Here is a 19,362-nt window from a genome sequence, read left to right on the forward strand (position 1 = left end):
TAAACCCACAATGAGATATTACCTCACACCAGTAAGGATGGCCAGCATCAAAAAGACTAAGAACAACAAATTTGGTGAGGATGCAGAGAAAAGGGAACCCTCCTACACTGCTGGTGGGAATGTAAACTAGTTTAACCATTGTGGAAAGCAATACGGATGTTCCTCAAAAAACTAAAAATAGAAATACTATTTGATCCGGGAATCCCACTCCTTGGAATTTCCCAAAGAATACAACTTCTCAGACTCAAAAAGACATATGCACCCCTATGTTTATTGCAGCACTATTTACAGTAGCCAAGATATGGAAGCAACCTAAGTGTCCATCAATAGATGAATGGATAAAGAAGATGTGGTACATATACAGAATGGAATAATATTCAGCCATAAGAAAGAAACAAATCTTACCATTTGCAACAACATGGATGGAACTGGAGGATATTATGCTCAGTGAAATAAGCCAGGTGGAGAAAGACAAATGCCAAATGATTTCCCTCATTTGTGTAGTATAACAATGAAGCAAAACTGAAGGAACAAAATAGCAGCAGACTCACAGACTCCAAGAAGGAACTAGTGGTTACCAAAAGGGAGGGGTGTGGGAGGGTAGGTCGGAAGGGAAGGAGATGGGGGTTGAGGAGTTTTAAGTTTAGTACACATGGTGTGGAGGGTCACAGGGAAAACAGTGTAGCACAGAGAAGGCAAACAGTGACTCTGGCATCTTACTACACTGATGGACAGTGACTGCATTGGGGTATGGGTGGGGACTTGATAATATGGGTAAATGTAATAACCACATTGTTTTTCATGTGAAACCTTCATAAGAGTGTATATCAGTAATACCTTAATAAAAGGTTTTTTAAAAAAAGTTATCTAATCTCAGATTTTTGTTTGTTGGGAGTTTTTTTTCATTACCGATTCAATTTCATAAGTAGTAATTGGATTGTTCAGGTTTTCTATTTCTTCCTAGTTCAATCTTGAAAAACTGCATGTTTCTAGGAATTTATACATTTCTAGGTTGTCTCATTTGCTGCCATATGATTTTTCATAGTAATCTCTTATTATTGTTAGATTCTCTTTCATTTTTTATTTTTAGTCCTCTTATTCTCTTATTTTCCTGATGGGTCCACCTAAAGGTTTATAAATTTTATCTTTTCGAAGAACCATCTCTTAGATTCATTGAACTTTTATATTGATTTTTTAGCCTCTATTTCATTTATTTCCAATATGGTCTTTATTTTCCTTCTATTAACTCTGGGCTTTGTTCCTCTTTTTCTAATTCCTTAGGGTGTAAGGTTAGACTGAGTTATTTCTTGTTTTTGAGGTAGACCTGTATTGCTATAAACTCCCTTTAGAACTGCTTTTGCTGTGTCCCAAAGATTTGAACCATTGTGCTTCTATTTTCATTATTCTCCAAGTATTTTTTTAATTTACTTTTTGATTTCTCCTATGACCCATGGATTGTTTACTGTTTGGTGTATATACTTTTGTGATTCTCTGAACTCCTTGGATCTGTCTGTGACATATTTCATTATTTTTTGTAAATTTTCTGCCATTCTTTCAAATATTTTTCTACCCTGTTGTCATCTATAAATCCTTAATTCCATATATGTTAGGATGTTTAATATTGTCACACAGCCCTTGAATATTCTGGTTTTTTTTTACTTTTCTGTTTTTTTTCAGTTTCCTTTCTAAAATTTTTTAATTAAAATACAGTTGATATAAGATATTATATTGGTTTCAAATATATAACATAGTGATTCAACAGTTATATACATTAAATCCTCATCCCACCTAGTCTAGTTACTGTCAACATAGAAAGATGTTACAGAAGTACTGAATAATTCTCTGTACTGTACTTTCATCCCTGTGACTAATTTATATTATGACTGAAATTTTCTCCCCTTCACCCATTTAATACCCCCACCCCAATCTATTCCCCAGGATAACCACCAGTAGCTACTCTTTTGTAAATTTTGTTTTATTTTTAGATTCTACATATAAGTGAAATCATATAGTATTTGTGTTTCTCCACCTGGCTTATTTCAACATAATACCCTCTTAATCCTTTCATGTTGTCGAACATGGCAGGATTTTTTCTACTTCATGACTGAATAATATTCCAGTCCATATATATATACTACATCCTCTTTCTTCATTCATTTATTGATGGGCACTTCAGTTGCTTCCATATGTTGACTTTTGTAATTAATGCAGTAATAAACATATGAAAAAGTATATATCTTTGATTCAGAGATTTGTTTTCTTTGGGTAAATTCCTAGAAGTGGAGTTACTGGGTCATATGATATTTCTTTTGTCAGTTTTTTGTTTTTTTTTAACTTTTTTTTTTGGTATCATTAATATACAACTACATGAGCAACACTGTGGTTACTAGAATTCCCCCATTAACAAATCCACACCACATACCCCATTACAGTCACTGTCCATCACTGTAGTAAGATGCTATAGAGACACTACTTGTTTTCTTTGTGTTATAGTGCATTCCCACTGCCCCCCACTACATTATGTGTGCTAATTGTAATGCCCCTTATCCCTCCCTTCCCACCCATCTTCACCAGTACCTTCCCTTTGGTAACTGTTAATCCATTCTTGGGTTCTGTGAGTCCGCTGCTGTTCTGTAACTTGTTTTTTCTTTTTTCTTATACTCCACAGATGAGTGAAATCATTTGATACTTATCTTTCTCAGCCTGGCTTATTTCACTGAGCATAATACTCTCTACCTCCATCCATGTTGTTGCAAATAGTACAATTGTTTTCTTCTTATGGATGAATAATATTCCATTGTGTATATGTACCACATCTTCTTTCTCCATTCATCTACTGATGGACACTTAGGGTGCTTTCATTTCTTGGCTTTTGTAAGTAGTGCTGTGATAAACATAGGGGTGCATATGTCTTTTTCAAACTGGGCTGCTGCATTCTTTTTTTTTTTCTTTTTGACCTTTTTATTTTGGTATCATTAATCTATAATTACATGAGGAACATTATGTTTACTAGACTCCTCCATCACCAAGTTCCCCCCACATATCTCATTATAGTCACTGTCCATCAGCATAGTAAGATGTTGCAGAATCACTACTTGTCTTCTCTGTGTTGTACAGCCCTCCCTGTGCACCCTCCACCCCACATTATACATGCTATTCATAATGCCCCCTTTCTTCCCCCCCTTCCCCTCCCTTCCCACCCCTCCTGCCAGTACCGATGGACACTTAGGTTGCTTCCATTTCTTGGCTATTGTGAATAGTGCTGTGATAAACATAGGGGTGCATCTGTCTTTCTCAAACTGGGCTGCTGCATTCTTAGGGTAAATTCCTAGGAGTGGAATTCCTGGGTCAAATGGTATTTCTATTTTTAGTTTTTTTTTTTTGGTATCATTAATCTACAATTACATGAAGAACATTATGTTTACTAGGCTCCCCCTTCACCAAGTCCCCCCCACATACCCCTTCACAGTCACTGTCCATCAGCATAGTAAGATGCTGTAAAATCACTACTTGTCTTCTCTGTGTTGTAGAGCCCACCCTGTACCCCCACCCCCACATTATGCATGCTAATTGTAATGCCCTCTTTCTTTTTCCCACCCTTATCCCTCCCTTCCCACCCATCCTCTCCAGTCCCTTTCCCTTTGGTAACTGTTAGTCCATTCGTGGGTTCTGTGATTCTGCTGTTTTGTTCCTTCAGTTTTTCTTTGTTCTTATACTCCACATATGAGTGAAATCATTTGGTACTTGTCTTTCTCCACCTGGCTTATTTCACTGAGCATAATACCCTCTAGCTCCATCCATGTTGTTGCAAATGGTAGGATTTGTTTTATTCTTGTGGCTGAATAATATTCTATTGTGTATATGTACCACATCTTCTTTCTCCATTCATCTACTTATGGACATTTAGGTTGCTTCCATATCTTGGCTATTGTAAATAGTGCTGCGATAAACATAGGGATGCATCTTTCTTTTCAAACTAGGCTGCTGCATTCTTAGGATAATTTCCTAGGAGTGGAATTCCTGGGTCAAATGGTATTTCTATATTTAGTTTTTTGAGGTACCTACATATGGCTTTCCAGAATGGTTGACTTAATTTATATTCCCACCAGCAGTGTAGGAGGGTTCCCTTTTCTCTGCATCCTTGCCAGCATTTGTTCCTAGTCTTTTCTATGTTGACCATCCTAACTGGTGGGAGGTGATATCTCACTCTCGGTTTTAATCTGCATTTCCCTAATAATTAGTGATGTGGAGCATCTTTTCATGTGTCTGTTGACTATCTGAATTTCTTCTTTGGAGAAATGTCTGTTCAGATCCTCTACCCATTTTTTAATTGGATTATTTCATTTTTGTTTGTTGAGGCATATGAGCTCTTTGTATACTGTGGATGTCAACCTCTTATCAGATATGTCACTTATGAGTATATTCGCCCATACTGTAGGATGCCTTTTTGTTCTACTGATAGTGTCCTTTGCTGTACAGAAGCTTTTCAGCTTGATATAGTCCCACTTGTTCATTTTTGCTTTTGTTTCCCTTGCCCATGGAGGTTGCTCATGTTTATATTCAAGAGAGTTTTGCCTTTGTTTTCTTCTAAGAGTTTTATGGTTTCATGACTTAGACTCAGTTCTTTGATCCATTTTGAGTTTACTTTTGTGTATGGAGTTAGGGAGTAATCCAGTTTCATTCTCTTACATGTAGCTGTCCAGTTTTGCCAACAACATTTGTTGAAGAGGCTGTCATTTCCCCATTGTATATCTATGGCTCCTTTATTGTATTAATTGACCATATATGCTTGGGTTAATATCTAGACTCTCTATTCTGTTCCACTGGTCTATGGGTCTGTTCTTGTGCCAGTACCAAATTGTCTTGATTACTGTGGCTTTGTAGTATGGCTTGAAGTTGAGAAGCAAGGTCCCCCATGTTTTATTCTTCATTCTCAGGATTGCTTTGGCTATTCGGGGTATTTTGTGGTTCTATACGAATTTTAGAACTATTTGTTCCAGTTCATGGAAGAATACTGTTGGCATTTTATAGGAATTGCATTGAGTTTGTAAATTGCTTTGGGCAGGATGAACATTTTGGCAATATTAATTCTTCCTATCCATGAGCATGGGATAGATTTCCATTTTTTTGTGTGTCTTCTTCAATTCCTTTCATCAGTGTCATATAGTTTTCAGAGTACAAGTCTTCCACTTCCTTGGTTAGGTTTATTCCTAGGTATTCTATTTTTTGATGAAATTGTAACTGGAATTGTTTTCTTGATTTCTCTTTCTGCTAGTTCATTGCTAGTATATAGGAATGCAACAGATTTCTGTAAATTGATTTTTGACTTTGCTGATTCCAGTTATTAATTCTAATCGTTTTTTGGTGGAGTCTTTAAGGTTTTCCATAAACATTATCATGTCATCAGAAAATTGTGAGTTTTACTTCCTTACAAATTTATATGCACCTTATCTTTGTCTTATCTGATTGCCATGGCTAGGACCTCTAGTACTATGTTTAATAAAAGTAGTGAGAGTGGACATCCTTGTCTTGTTCCTCATCTAAGAGGAAAGCTTTCAGCTTTTTGCCATTGAGTATGATGTTAGCTGTGAGTTTGTCATAAGTGGCCTTATTATGTTGAGGTGTGTTCCTTTTATACCCATCTTGTTGAGACCTTTTATCATGAATGGATATTGAATTTTGTCAAATGCTTTTTCAGCATCTACTGAGATAATCATATGGTTTTTAACCTTCCTTTTGTCAATGTGGTGTATCACATTGATTGATTTACAAATATTGTACCATTGTTGCATCCCTGGAATAATTCCTACTTGGCCATGATGGATGATTCTTTTTGTGTATTTTTGAATTCAGTTTGCTAATACTTTTTTGAGGATTTCTGCACCTATGTTCTTCAGGGACATTGGTCTATAATTTTCTTTTTTTTGTAGTGTCTTTGGTTTTGGTAGAATAATGCTGGCCTCATAAAATAAGTTTGAAAGTATTCCTTCTTCTATTTATTTTTGAATACTTTAAGAAGGAATGGGTATTAGCTCTTTAATGTTTGGTAGAATTCAGCTGTGAAGCTATCGGTACTGGGTTTTTGTTTGTTGGGAGTTTTTTGATTACCAACTCAATTCCATTACTGGTGTGTTCAGATTTTCTGCTTCTTCCTGGGTCTTGGAAGGTTGACTTTTCTAGGAATTTGTCCATTTCTTCTAGGTTGTCCAGTTTATTGACATATTTTTTCATAGATTTCTCCAATAACACTTTGTATGTCTGTGATGTCAGTTGTCCTTCTGACATCTTCTTTTTCATTAGAAAATTTCCCCCTTTTCATCTGAAAACTTCTCCTTTTTAATTTCTGATAGTTTGTGTCCTCTCTTGTTTTTTCTTGCTAAGTCTACCTAGGAGTTTGTTTATCTTTTCAAAGAACCAGCTCTTGGTTTCTTTGATTTTTTCTATTGTTTAATTCTTCTCTACTTTATTTCTGCTCTGATCTTTATTATGTCCCTCCTTTTACTATCTTTCAGTTTCATTTATTCTTCTTTTACTAGTTTCTTTAGTTGTGAGTTTAGATTATTTATTTTGTATTGTTCATGTTTCTTGACATAAGCTTGTATTGCTATGTACTTCCCTATTAGAATTGCTTTTGCTGCATCCCACATATTTTGAACTGTTGTTTGTTTTTATTTGTCTCCATGAATTGATTTCCTCTTTGATTTGTTCATTATTTAGAAGCATGTTGTTTAGCCTCCATGTGTTTCTGTTTTTTCTTGGTTTTCTTCATGTAATTGATTTCTAGTTTCACATAAATGTGACCTGAAAAGATGCTTGATAAAATTTCAATTTTTTTCAAATTTATTGAGGCTCTTTTTGTGTTCTAATATTCTGAAGAATGTTCATGTGCACTTGAGAAAAATGCTGCTTTTGGGTGGAATGCTCTGTTGATATCTTTTAAGTCCATCTGATTTAATGTGTTGTTCAATGCCTCTATCTCATTTATTTTCTGTCTGGATGATCTGTCCTTTAATATAAGTGGGTTGGTAAAAATCCCTAATATGATTGCGTTGCTGTTTATTTCTCCCTTTAGGTCTGTTAGTATTTGTTTTATAAATTTGGGTGCATATAAATTTACAATTATTATTTCCTCTTATTGAACTGATCCCTTTATCATTATGTAATTCTTGCCTCTTGTTATTTTCTTTGTTTTGAAGTCTCTTTTGTCTGATATAAGTACTGCTACTCTAGCTATTTTTTCCCTTTTATTTGCATGAAATATCTTTTTCCATCCCTTCACTTTCAGTCTATGTATATCTTTAGGTCTGAAATGAGTCCCTTGTAAGCAGCATATAGATGGGTCTCATTTTTTTATGCATTTTTTCCCACCCTGTATCTTTAGACTGGTACATTTACTCCATTTACATTTAAGGTGATTATTGATAGGTATGTACTTATTGCCATTTTATTGGTTTTTTTTTCTTCTCATACTTCCTCTCTTCCTTTCTCCCTCTCTTATACTCTTCTCTTGTTATTTGACGGCTTTCTTTAGTGTTATGCTTAGATTCTTTTTTTAAAAAAATTTGTGTATTATAGGCTGTAGGTTTGTGGTTACTATAAGGTTCATAGATAGTTTCCAAAATATATAACAGTCTATACTCAGTTGATAGTGACTCTATTTCAAACACTTTTAAAGTATTATTTTTTTACTCTTTTTCCTCCTCCACACTTTCTGTTTGTCATAATCTATATCTTTTGTGTATCCCTTGACTGATTTCCTGTACAGTTGATTTTACAACTTTTTTAACTTTACACTTGCTTTGTAAGCAATTGGTCTACTACCTTTACTATAGGCTTTCCACTGATAAAAAATGTTTACTTAAAAACATTGCCATCATAAGAAGTCCCTTTAACATATCCTCTAAAGCCAGTTTAGTGGTGAATTCTTTTAACATTCATTTATCTGGGAAACTTCTGATGTCTCTTTCAATTCTGAATGATAAGTAACATTGCTAGGTAGAGGATTCTTGGTTACAGGGTCTTCTCTTTCAATACTTTGAATATTTCATGCTACTCCCTTCTGGTCTATAAAGTTTCTACTGAGAAATCTACTGATAGCCTTATGGAGTTTACCTAAGAGGTAACTGTCTGCTGCTCTCTTGCAGCTCTTAAAATTCTCTTTATCTTTAATCTTTGCCATTTTAATTGACGTCTTGGTGCTGTCTTCTTGGGGTTTCTTGTTAGGGGCTTTCTGTGCTTCTAGGACCTGGGTGTCTATTTCCTTCCCCTGACTGGGGAAGTTTTCAGCTATTATTTCTTCAAAAAACTTTCTACCCCTTTGTCTCTTCTCCTTCTGGGACCCCTACTATGCAAATATTGTTTTGTTTGGAACCATCACATAGATCTCAGCATTTTCTCATTTTTAGAAATTCTTTTTTCTCTTTGTTCCCCAGCTTCATTATTCTGGTGAGATCATTAATTCTTTTCCCAAGTTCAGTGAACATCTTTATGACTATTACTTTGAATTCCTTATCAAGAAGATTGCTAATCTCTGTTTCATTAGACCTTTTCCTGGTGCATTCTTTTGTTGTTATTCTTTTGTTTGGAATATATTCCTCTGCCTCCTCATTTTGTCTGGGTTTCTTTCTGTGTTTCTCCCTTTGTATTAGATAGACCAACTATGCCTTCTGGTCCTGAAACTAATGGCTTTATGAATTGGGCATCCTGTAGTGCTCAGAAGCTCAAGACACTGCTCACTGGTGCCTGGTTCTCTTTTGTGGCTCAGCCACAGTTGCTGTTGGTGGGCTGTCAGCCAATCTGCCTTCCTGCTGGCAGCAGGTGATCCCCACAACTCACCTCCATGTGCTCTTTGTGTGATGTACGGCACTTCTACTGTGCTTTGTCATTAGTAGAGCCATCCTCTGCCAGCCATTCAGCAATGGTTGACTGCTGCTGGGCCAGGTGTTCCAGGTGGGATGGCATGCTGTGGGGCACTGTGGCTAAGCCAATGGGGCAGGTGGAGAGTTTGGAGCTGGCTCCCACAAGCATCTTGTCAGTTGAGTTGAGGGAGGGCCAGGAGAGCTGGGAAAGTGTAGTCTCCCTTCTGCCTGCCAGTCAGCAAAAATCAGACCACTGCTGGGCTTAGCGTGCAGGGGAGCACTGCTGTGAGGCTGAGCTATCAGCAAAGGGGATGGAGTGTTTCATAGCTGGCTCCTAAGAACACCCAACCAGTTGGGCTTAGGAAGGTCTGGGGAAGCATCATCTCCTGCCCATTCTCCTCCAGAGAGAGCTCCCTCTGACCCCTGCCCCTATGACACACTTTTCACTGCTGTTAAATCTTTCAAACTTCCACCCCTGTGTTGGGTCTCAAAGGCCTAACAGAGCATGCCTGTCCTCCACAAGCTTTCCTCCATTTTCCTTATTCACCACATCTAATCCATCAGAAAGTCCTGTGGAATCTTATGTTAAAGTACATACAGAATTCATACATTTTCTCTCTGCCACCCTAATCCAAGACACCATCATATCTTGCCTGGGCTCCAAGAGTCTCCTAATTGGTCTTCTTTTTCTCTTACTCTGTCCCTATCAGTTTTTCTCACTGCAGGAAGACTGATCTTAAAATGTAAATCAGTTTGTATTGTTCATTCACTTAAAAAGTGACTTTCTATTGCACTTAGAGTAAAATATAAACTCCTAATAATAGCATTTAAGGCCCTGTATTATCCCTCCTCAGCCTATCTCTCCAGTCTCATTCTGGCTTCTTCTTTAGTCACTATATTTCAGCCACATGAGTCTTATTTCAGAAACGTAAGCTTTCCAAGCTCTTTCCTATTTCATTGCCTTTGCATATGCTGTTACGCCTCTCTAGAATGCTCTTTCTCTCATTTTTTGCCATGATTAGCTAATTTTTATTCCTTAGTCTTTGCTTATGTGCCATTTTCTCTGACCCTTCCCTGACCTTCCTTCCTAATGTTGATTCCCCTGCTATTATCTACCTAGCTCTTTGTTTGCTATCATACCACTGTCAGTACTTATCTCCTCAACTAGAGTATAAGCACCATGAAGGCAGGAGCTATTTCTGCATTGTCCAATGTTACATCCTCACACCTGGCCTTGACCCGGGCACTTTGTAGGTTTTAAAAAAATGTTTAATGAGTGAATGAATGAATGAATGAGATTATGAAGGTCTGTTCCAAGGAGTGGCCATGGGGAATGAAAGGAGAGAACATTTGAAAATTTTAGGACCCATGTTAAATAAATGCCCAGTCCACTCTAAGGCCTTTCCTTATCTCTTTAGTCAGAAATTGAATATAGTGTCCCATTGCTGAAAATCCTCTGATTTCCATTTAGGCCTCATTTGTGGTACTTAATGTGCCTAACTCTTATAGTGATTGTTTGGAGTGACTTCTCTTTCCTGCCAGATTTTTACGTATTTTAAGGCAAAGACTATATTTTATTCATGAGTCTCCCATGATACACAGCATCCCATTTGGCACATGGTAGACTGAATATATGTTCTGAAAGCATGAGGGAATGATCTGAACATTTTCAAGTTCTCAGGTGAAGGGAAGAGGTCTCCATAGATTAGGTACCTGGATAACTTTTCTGTGACTCAACTTGGAGAGGGACCCATCCTGCTTAAAAGTTTTCCAATTTCATCACAAAGGTTCTTTGTCCCGGGCACAGGTTTACCATACATCACTTTCTGAAGTAGACCAAAGATACAAATAATGGATTGATCCTGTTCCAGATTTAACAATCTCAAGTAAAAGCCTGCTATTTCCCCAATGAATTGTAATACTGAGCATTGCCCAGCCCACCCAGTTAGGCCAATAGAACTGACTTTTAACTTCTAAACTTTTCTACCTGGGGAAGCCTAGTAATAGCGTTGGGCACACTCTGATGAGGCACTTGGGTCCCAGCCAGTCCCTGCCCAAGCCAGGCCCCTCTTCCTCCCTCCTTCTCTGGTGGCTGTGGGAACAGGCCTAAGGGAAGAAAGCAGTTAAACTGAGACACCCCCAGGTCCTCATTAGCATTTGCTACTTAAAGATTCCCAGAGGTTCCAACTGTGAAAGTCCCCACAGGCAGCTTTACTTCAGATCAGTTAAGGTCAATCTGAGTTTTGCTTTTACTCGAAATGAGTCTCAGGAGGTTAGTTAGGAAGATGCCCACAGGAACTGCCTGAGTGACAGCCAAAAGAGGATCAGGAGCAGCTGGGATTTATTAAAAGAGTGAGCAAAGGGCATATGTCCAGGAGATATCCCTGCAGATCTTGTCCCCAGTATCCTGAGTAACCTGGGACAGCACTCCCTGCTGTGTAACTTCAGAACTATCCCTGGAAGACCTTCTCTGCTCCTGCTCTAAATCTCTCCCTTAAAGTCACTTCTGGATTAGTCAGTAGAGGCTAGCTAGACTGCCTTTAGGGCATCCCTATTAACATGCACTTCTCTAATCTATTCCAATCATCAATAACCAGATTAAATCCCCTTCTGGAAACAAGACTGCACATTGCACCTTGCATCCAGTAACAAAAAAATGAAAAATGAAAACAATCCAATTATTTAACAATAGATAAACCATAAAGAAAATTAAGGAACACCTATATGATACCATTTTATGCAGTCATCTAAATATTTATCAGGAGTTGTTTACTCCATGAATAACTATTTACCTATAATTTTAAGTGAAAAATAGGAGGAAGAATTCTATATATCACATGAAAAAGCTATGTGAAATCACATTTAGGCAAGGGATAAATGGAAATATGCCAAAATGATAACCATGGAAATATTATGTATATTTCCTAATCGTTACTTTTCTTTAAAGTTTTCTATAGCTTCAATATCATGTTCAGGAATATCATAATCAGGAAAAAATGCATTAAAATGGTAATGGAGCTAATCATCACAGAGTTATGATTTTTCTAACATAATGCTAAAGAAGAACGGCTGATCAATGTATTGGTTTCCTAAGGCTGCCATAAAAAAGTACTACAAACTGCAAAAACTGGGTAATTTAAAACAACAGAAGGTTATTCTTTTACAGTTCTGGAGTCTAAAAGTCCAAAATCAAGCTACTGGCAGAGTTGGTTCTTTGCTGAAGTTCTGAGGGAGAATCTGTTCCATACCTTCCTCTGTAGGGGGGTTGCTGGCAAACCCTGGTATTCCTTGGCTTGTAGACACATTACTCTGTCATCACATGGCCTTCCTCCTGTGTGTCTGTGTCCAAATTGCCCTATTCTTATAAGGATAACAATCACTGGATAAGGGTCTACCCTAATATAGTATGATGACATCTTAACTTGATTACATATGCAAAGACACTGTTTCCAAATAAAGTCACATTCACAGAGAGGTTGCTGGGAGAATAGATATCCAGACCTCGCTCTCTGTTCTATTGCTCATCTCCAGCCAGTGCCCACCTTTGTAGAACACAAGTGGAAGGCAGAGGGCAAGCCCTCTGCTGGGGCCCATGATGAAGACTGTACAGATCACCATCTGCCGGGAGCACTGAGCCGGAAGGAGAATGGATTTGTAAAGGCGAAAGGAAGCGATTCAGCACACTGAACCTTTATTTAGTGTCATGGATACATGTATTTTTGGACTGAGGCCTCAGTTCCTCCCTAGTAGTGGGCAAGAGGCTGCTTTCAGTTACTTACTACATGGGACTTTACACTTTGTTTCATCAAAATAAGCCAAAGAGAGAAAATGCCAGCAAGATGGAAGTAATGGAATCTCTTATAATGTAATTATGGAAATGACATACCATCATTTTTCTTATATTGTATTCACTAGGAGCAAGTCAATAGGTCCAATCCACCTCAAGGGGAAGGAATTACACAAGAATGTGAAACACTGCTTCCCTCATTTTCTTTAATAGTTTAGAGAATAAGCAGAGAGAAAAAAAAAACAAAAGTCAAAACCCAAAGACAGATGAAATGCATCCAGGAAGCAAGTACAGGATGCTTTTAAGAAGGAATATTTAGAAAGTAAATAAACAAAGGGCTATTAGAATTAAATATGATAACATAAATTAATATCTCAATAGAGTTGGAGAATAAAGTTAAGGACATCTTCCGGGAAGTAAGTCAAAGAGCCAGAGACTATATAGTATGGGAGGAAACCATCACCACGGTCATTTAAAAATTTCTTCTTAGAACTGCATGAATTTTGAGGTTGAAGAGTCTATCAAATGCTCAGTGTAATAAGGAAAATATAAATGCACCAAGGTACACCATTGTAAGATTACAGTACACTGGGACAAAGGGAAGATTCCATGACCTTCCAGACAGACAGAAACATAGAAAAATAAATAGAGATACAAGTAAAATAAAACAAATCAGAAACCAGAAACAGTTTTGTACTTCTCAAAAGCAACTCCATAATATAGAAAATAATGTGTAAATAAATACCAAAGAAAAAAATTATTTCCAACCTAAAATACTGCTCCCAGTGAGACTACCAATCAAGTGTGAGGGTAGAATTAAGACATTTCTGACATGTAAGTTCTTACATTTACCTCTCATGCACTTTTTCTAAAATACTACATGATAGTTTACTCCCAAAAAAGAAAAAGGGGATAAACTAAATGAGGAAGACATGGGGTGCAGAGAAAAGGAGATCCAATGAGAAAGAGGTGAAAGAAATTCCCAATGATGAAGAGATAATCTTAAAATGAAAATGGTGTACCAAATTGGAGCAGTGTGACTCAACAGTCATACACAGTAAGGGTTGTCATCTCCATTCCCTCTGTCATTATGCCATTTTTTTTATCTTGACAAAGGTACTATTAAGTACATTCTACAAAAAAAAAGAGGAAGACACGAGGTTCAGGGAACACAGAATCCAAATCCGGAGAAAGCCAAAGGGGATTCCTAGGATGGCAGTGAAAGGAAGTCACAGCTGCCTAGCAAGACCAAACAGCAATCAGGGTAGAATGAATCTCTAGGATGAGTCCCAGGCTCTCTCTCCTAGACACACACACCCTTTGGAACTGATAGATCAGCTGATGAAATTGCCCTTATAAGAAATTGTAGTGAAAGGTTATTGGAAGATGTGAAAATAAATTGCAATTGGTAAAAGAAAAATTATGTAAAAATTGAAAAACAAAGCAATTATTAACTTTAGGGAAATGGGAATGTAATCAATACATTACAATAATCTGATAGAAATATCTGGACAGATAATAATAGTGTAAATACTGACGACTGATTTAACCAAAAAGTGTACTCTATAACTCTACTGGGAGGATGGAGAAAGAAAAGCAGAAAGGATGCAAGCACACCAGAGCTAAATCCTCTCTACCATTCCTATCTTCCATAGTAGGAAATCAAAGGACAATGACAAAAATAAGTAAATGAAAAAATATTTAGGAATTTGGAGGTAAGTAAACAGAGATATATAAAAATCAGAAGACATAGTTAGAAAAGGAGTCACAAGTTGTTGCCTCTTGGGAGGAGGACTTAGGGAAGTAAGGTGTGGAGTAAGTTCTCAAAACTGTTGGACTTTTTACACTCAGTGCATGTATTATGTTAATCAAAATCAAAAGAAATACTTAAGATTCCTGAGTTCGGTAATGCCTTATTTAGGCCTATATTTAAATTGGATATTCACTCTGAATTGATCTCCCTTTGAAAGTGCCCACAGTTTACATTCCCATTCTTACTTCTAAAAATGCACAATGAAATCTCATTCATGGATGTAGAATGAGGGTGGAAACACTACAGTCCTTAGGCAAAATCAGCCTGACACCTGTTTTTGTATCACCTGTGAGGTAAGAATGGCCTTTACACTTTTAAATGGTTGAAAAAAATCAAAAGAAGAATAGAATATTTTGACACATAAAATTGTATGAAATGCATATTTCAGTGTCCATACTCATTTGTTTACATTTTGTCTGTGGCTGCTTTTGTGCTACAGTGGTAGAGCTGACTAGTTGTGACAGTGACTGGCCAGCAAAGTAGAGTATTTGCTATCTGGTTCTTCATTGAAAATGTTTCCTGACTTAGGATTTAGAGTCTTAGTATCACAGGATAGGTATTTGCAAGACCATTTCTCCCCTTTTAGTGTCCTTCTGAAATCATGTTCCAGAAATACGTGCACATATATGCAAATGCACACTCCATACTATCAGAAAATCATCTCCCCTCACATCACTGTCAAAGCTTTTTATCAAATTTCATCATAGAAATTCCATGGCAGCATTTTGCAGCATTATGATGTCTGAGCCATTAACTTATATCCTGTAGTCTTCTCAGTAAGAACAAAGAAAAACTTACTTAGGACCTGACTGTAAGAAAAGTTGGCATGCACTTTTCAAGTCTCAAGCATTACTGTCAGCAGGAAGAGGGAAACTAGGAAGGTGTATGATGCAGAAAAGAAGAAAATAATTAGAAGTGAGCAATATTCTGGTTTTCTTCATTACAAGGGAGTCTATCTCCCCAAAGTTATTACTACTAATGACTCTTGGAAAGTGAAAACTGAAATGTATTTTTTGTATTTTTTCATCATTAATTTGAAATCTAGATCTAGTCCCCATAGATCTAGATTCTAGAAAGGGAGTTTGCCTTCAAGACCTTCTCTTGGTGGATCCTACAATGATCCCAATCTGAATTTACCTTGCAGAAAGTGGGGTTAAGAAATTTTGGGTGGGGGCAGAAGGATAGAAGTCATAAATTGTTCTCTGTCTTGTTAGTCTCTATCAGGCTTAAACTCCTGAAACATTCCCAGTCACCTGGGCCTTCCCTGGTCCTCTAATTTGAGATATAGATATTATGACTACAAGTCTTAGGGCTGTTTCTCGAGTTTCGGTTGTTTTCTTTACTGGGGAACTCAGTGATGCCAACTCCACCAAAAGAACTCCCAGGTCCTTTTCTGGATCGCCTGAAGACCATTCCTTATTGCTGTAGCATTCAGGGTTATGGTTTCTTAGAAAACTGGCTTGAATTTTGCATAGATCTGAGGAATAAGAAAAGGGGGAGGAGAATGTGGAATCCCATTTCCAGGGATTGTGAGGGACATTAAAGAAATTTCCAAAGAAGGAGCCCAAGTCAGTGCCGCTGGACCTCATCCCTGCTCAGGGCCTGCTGAGCCAGCAGGATGATCTCTTCACCCAGCTCTTCACGTTCAGATGATCCTGTGCAATACCCCCTTAATTAATGGCTTTTAGGAAGAAAAAGAAATTTCCGAAAGACTCCAGCCTAAAGCTAGGGTTAAGATATACTGAGATACAGGGTGCTAAAAGTTAGAAGGACCCTCCAATCTCTACTCAATTTTGTGACCTGGATTATATCTCTCGTTTCTTTCATTCCCATCATGATCTCTGCTGTGCTTCAATAGTTAGTAACTTCAAGCAAAGAGACAAACTAATATTGGGGTTATAGGGCCTCAGGAAAGAATCACTAACCTCTTCCCTCAAAAGATTAGGAGCCCAAGAGAAATATAAATCTGCATAACACAAAGGAAGGATACTGGACCAGTCATAAACCCCTTCTTCACTGCTCGCTGTTTCCCTTTCTGGCATAAAATTCTCAAAAACATTTTGTGTGTCCTCATAGGAAACAAAGAGGAAATGAGCCCCATTCCTTCTCTCCAATTCTGCCCTTCTAGTCTCCCTTCCTCCCTGATCACCTGAGCATCCCATCTCACCTACTGTGGGGGCTTCCTGGATTCTTTCTGTAAGTTTTCTCTTATGTTATGCTCACAAACTCCTCATTATTTTTTGGATGCTGCTACTTACCCCAGAACTAGATATCCTTGGGCAGAACATTAAGAATTTGCTTCTGTGCCTCTAGAATTCCTTGATGTGGTTCTGACCTCAATCCTTTAAAACATAGCTGCCAGAATTGAGCCAGAGCTAGTTCAAAGAAGCTATAGTAGAAAATCTTTGGGCCAAAAGAGTTCCCAAGGTTGAACTCCTGATTCCAGGGGGATGTCCCTGAGTTTCAGCACAGGGTACTCTGCTGGCTCCAATACCTGGTCCTGAAGGCATTAATTAGGTCAGAGGACAGGTGTGGGAGTCCAGCAATGGGCAAAGACAGACCCACAGGTCCCCTGACCCAAACCACATATTCCTCCCTCCCAAATCCCTACCCATAATGGGTAATAACTTTCACTCCCAGAGCCCTTTACCATGTTAAATTCAACAAATGCCATATACTTACTGGCTTCCTTGTGCCAAGCACTGTGCTAATAAGCACCTTCCCGTATTGGGCTTTCCACTTGGCACTCTCAGGAAGAAAGAAACAAAAACAAACACAACCCTCATTCCTCCACCCCAATGCTTAAGTGAACAAAAAAAAGTCCTAGTCAGATTCTGGCACCCTCAGCAGTTTCAAGGAAAGAGAAGGACAGAGTAGGGTCAATTCTTCAGGTGGGTGAAATTTAAAAGGCTGCCAAATTCTACCCCAGATTGTCTAAGCTATCCTCTCATCCATTTCTCATTCTTCTATGTCTTAATAAGGAACACAACAGCCTTTTCCTTCAGAGGCAAGTATCTACCACAGCATCTTGAGGCAGAGTGGCCTCTCTGGCCCCATCTCAGACTCGGGACACAGGTGGGCCTGAGACTTCATTTCCAACAAGCCACAGCTCAGCTTCTGGTTTCAGAACGTCCTTCCTAAGCGTATGCATGCTCTGACACTCAGCACAGGATCCCCCATGACGGGAGTGTAGGATAGGGTAGACCCACCAGCCTTCAGGGTAAGGGAAAGCAGTAAACAACAAGATGGGTACTTTTGACTTTTACCCACTCGGGGCACCCAGTCTTTTTCCAGCACCTCTTGTGGTAGCCCCGGGACCCCGCGTGGTCTCTGTCGGATGCTAGTGGTCCCTTGAGGACAAGAGTCTGCTGCTTGGGTGCCCCTAGCCTTAGGACAGGAAGGAGCCAGAGCCCAGGAAAGTGGTCTTGGCAAAACTGCATGGAAATTATTTGTGCAGATTGCATAATTTTAGTTTTAAGTGTAGTAGACAGGGAGAACACTGTGAATGCCAGAGATAAGAAGTCGGTTTCTTAACCAATCCTAAGGCACAACTGATGTTGCAAACCTGAAAAATCCACCCTACTACTATGACAACAACCCTGGACTAAAGTTTCTGGTTTCTTTCATTCTCAGATCAACAAACACCAGACAGGTCCACCAAATAAGATCTGGCCCTTGTGAAGAAATGAAATAAGGAGGACAGCGGGTCAGTCTGTATTTAGTAAACTTCTGCTGTGTGGGCAATATACATGACAGGGAGGCAAACCAATAAATAACATGCTGCCCTGTTTTCAAGAAAACTACTCTAAGACAGAAGTGATTATTGTTGTGATGTGGGCTACAGAAACAAAACACTAAGACTCCTAACCCAGACTGCTGAAATGGAGGAGGAGAGTCAAGGGAAGCTGCCAAGAGAAAGTGATGGGTGTGAATTAAGTTAGGGCCTAATAAGAGAGTCATTCTGTCCTTTGAAGCTTTGAAACCAGGCATTGACTTCTCTCTAGCTATGAAAGCCCTAGACAGCCTCTTCTTCCAACAGAGGGTTGTCTTATCTATATTGAAAATCTGTTGTTTAGTGTAGCCATCTTCATTATCTTAGCTAGATCTGGAAACTTGCTGCAGCTTCTGCATCAACACTTGCTGTTTCACCTTGCACGTTTCTGTTACATAGACAGCTTCTTTCCTTAAACCTCATGAACCAACCTCTGCTAGCTTTAAACTTTTCTTCTGCGGCTTCCTCACCTCTTTCAGTCTTCACAGAGTTGAAGAGAGTCAGGGCTTTGTTCTGGATTGTGCTTTGGCTTAAGGGAATGTTGTGGCTGGTTTGATCTTCAATCCAGACCATTCAAACTTTCTCCCTATCAGTAATAAGACCTTCTAGCTTTCTTATCATTCATGTGTTCACAGGAGTGATACTTTTAATTTTCTTTAAGAACTTTCACTGTGCCTTTGCAACTTGGCTACCTGGTGCAAGAGGCCTGGCTTTCAGTCTGTCTCAGGCGTTAGACATGCCTTCCTCACGAAGCTTCATCATTTCTGGCTTTTGATTTAAAGTGGAAGACGTGTGACTCTTCCTTTCACTTGAACACTCAGAGGCCACTGTAGGGTTACTAAGTGGCCTAATTTCAATATTGTTCTGTATCACAATAGGGAGGCCCGAGGAGAGGAGGAGAGCCTGCCAGTGGAGTAGTGAGAACACACACATTTATTAAGTTCACCGTCTTATATCCATATAACTTGTGACACCCCAAAATAGTTACAATAGTAGTATCAAACATCACTGATGACAGATCACCATCACAAATATAATAATGAAAAAGTTTGAACTACCAAACTTTTTTAATTACTGTAAGAATTATCAAAATATGACACAAACAGGAAGCAAGCAAATGCTGTTAGAAAAA

The sequence above is a fragment of the Manis pentadactyla genome, chromosome 10, assembly GCF_030020395.1.
Source record: "Manis pentadactyla isolate mManPen7 chromosome 10, mManPen7.hap1, whole genome shotgun sequence".
Lineage (NCBI taxonomy): Eukaryota > Metazoa > Chordata > Mammalia > Pholidota > Manidae > Manis > Manis pentadactyla.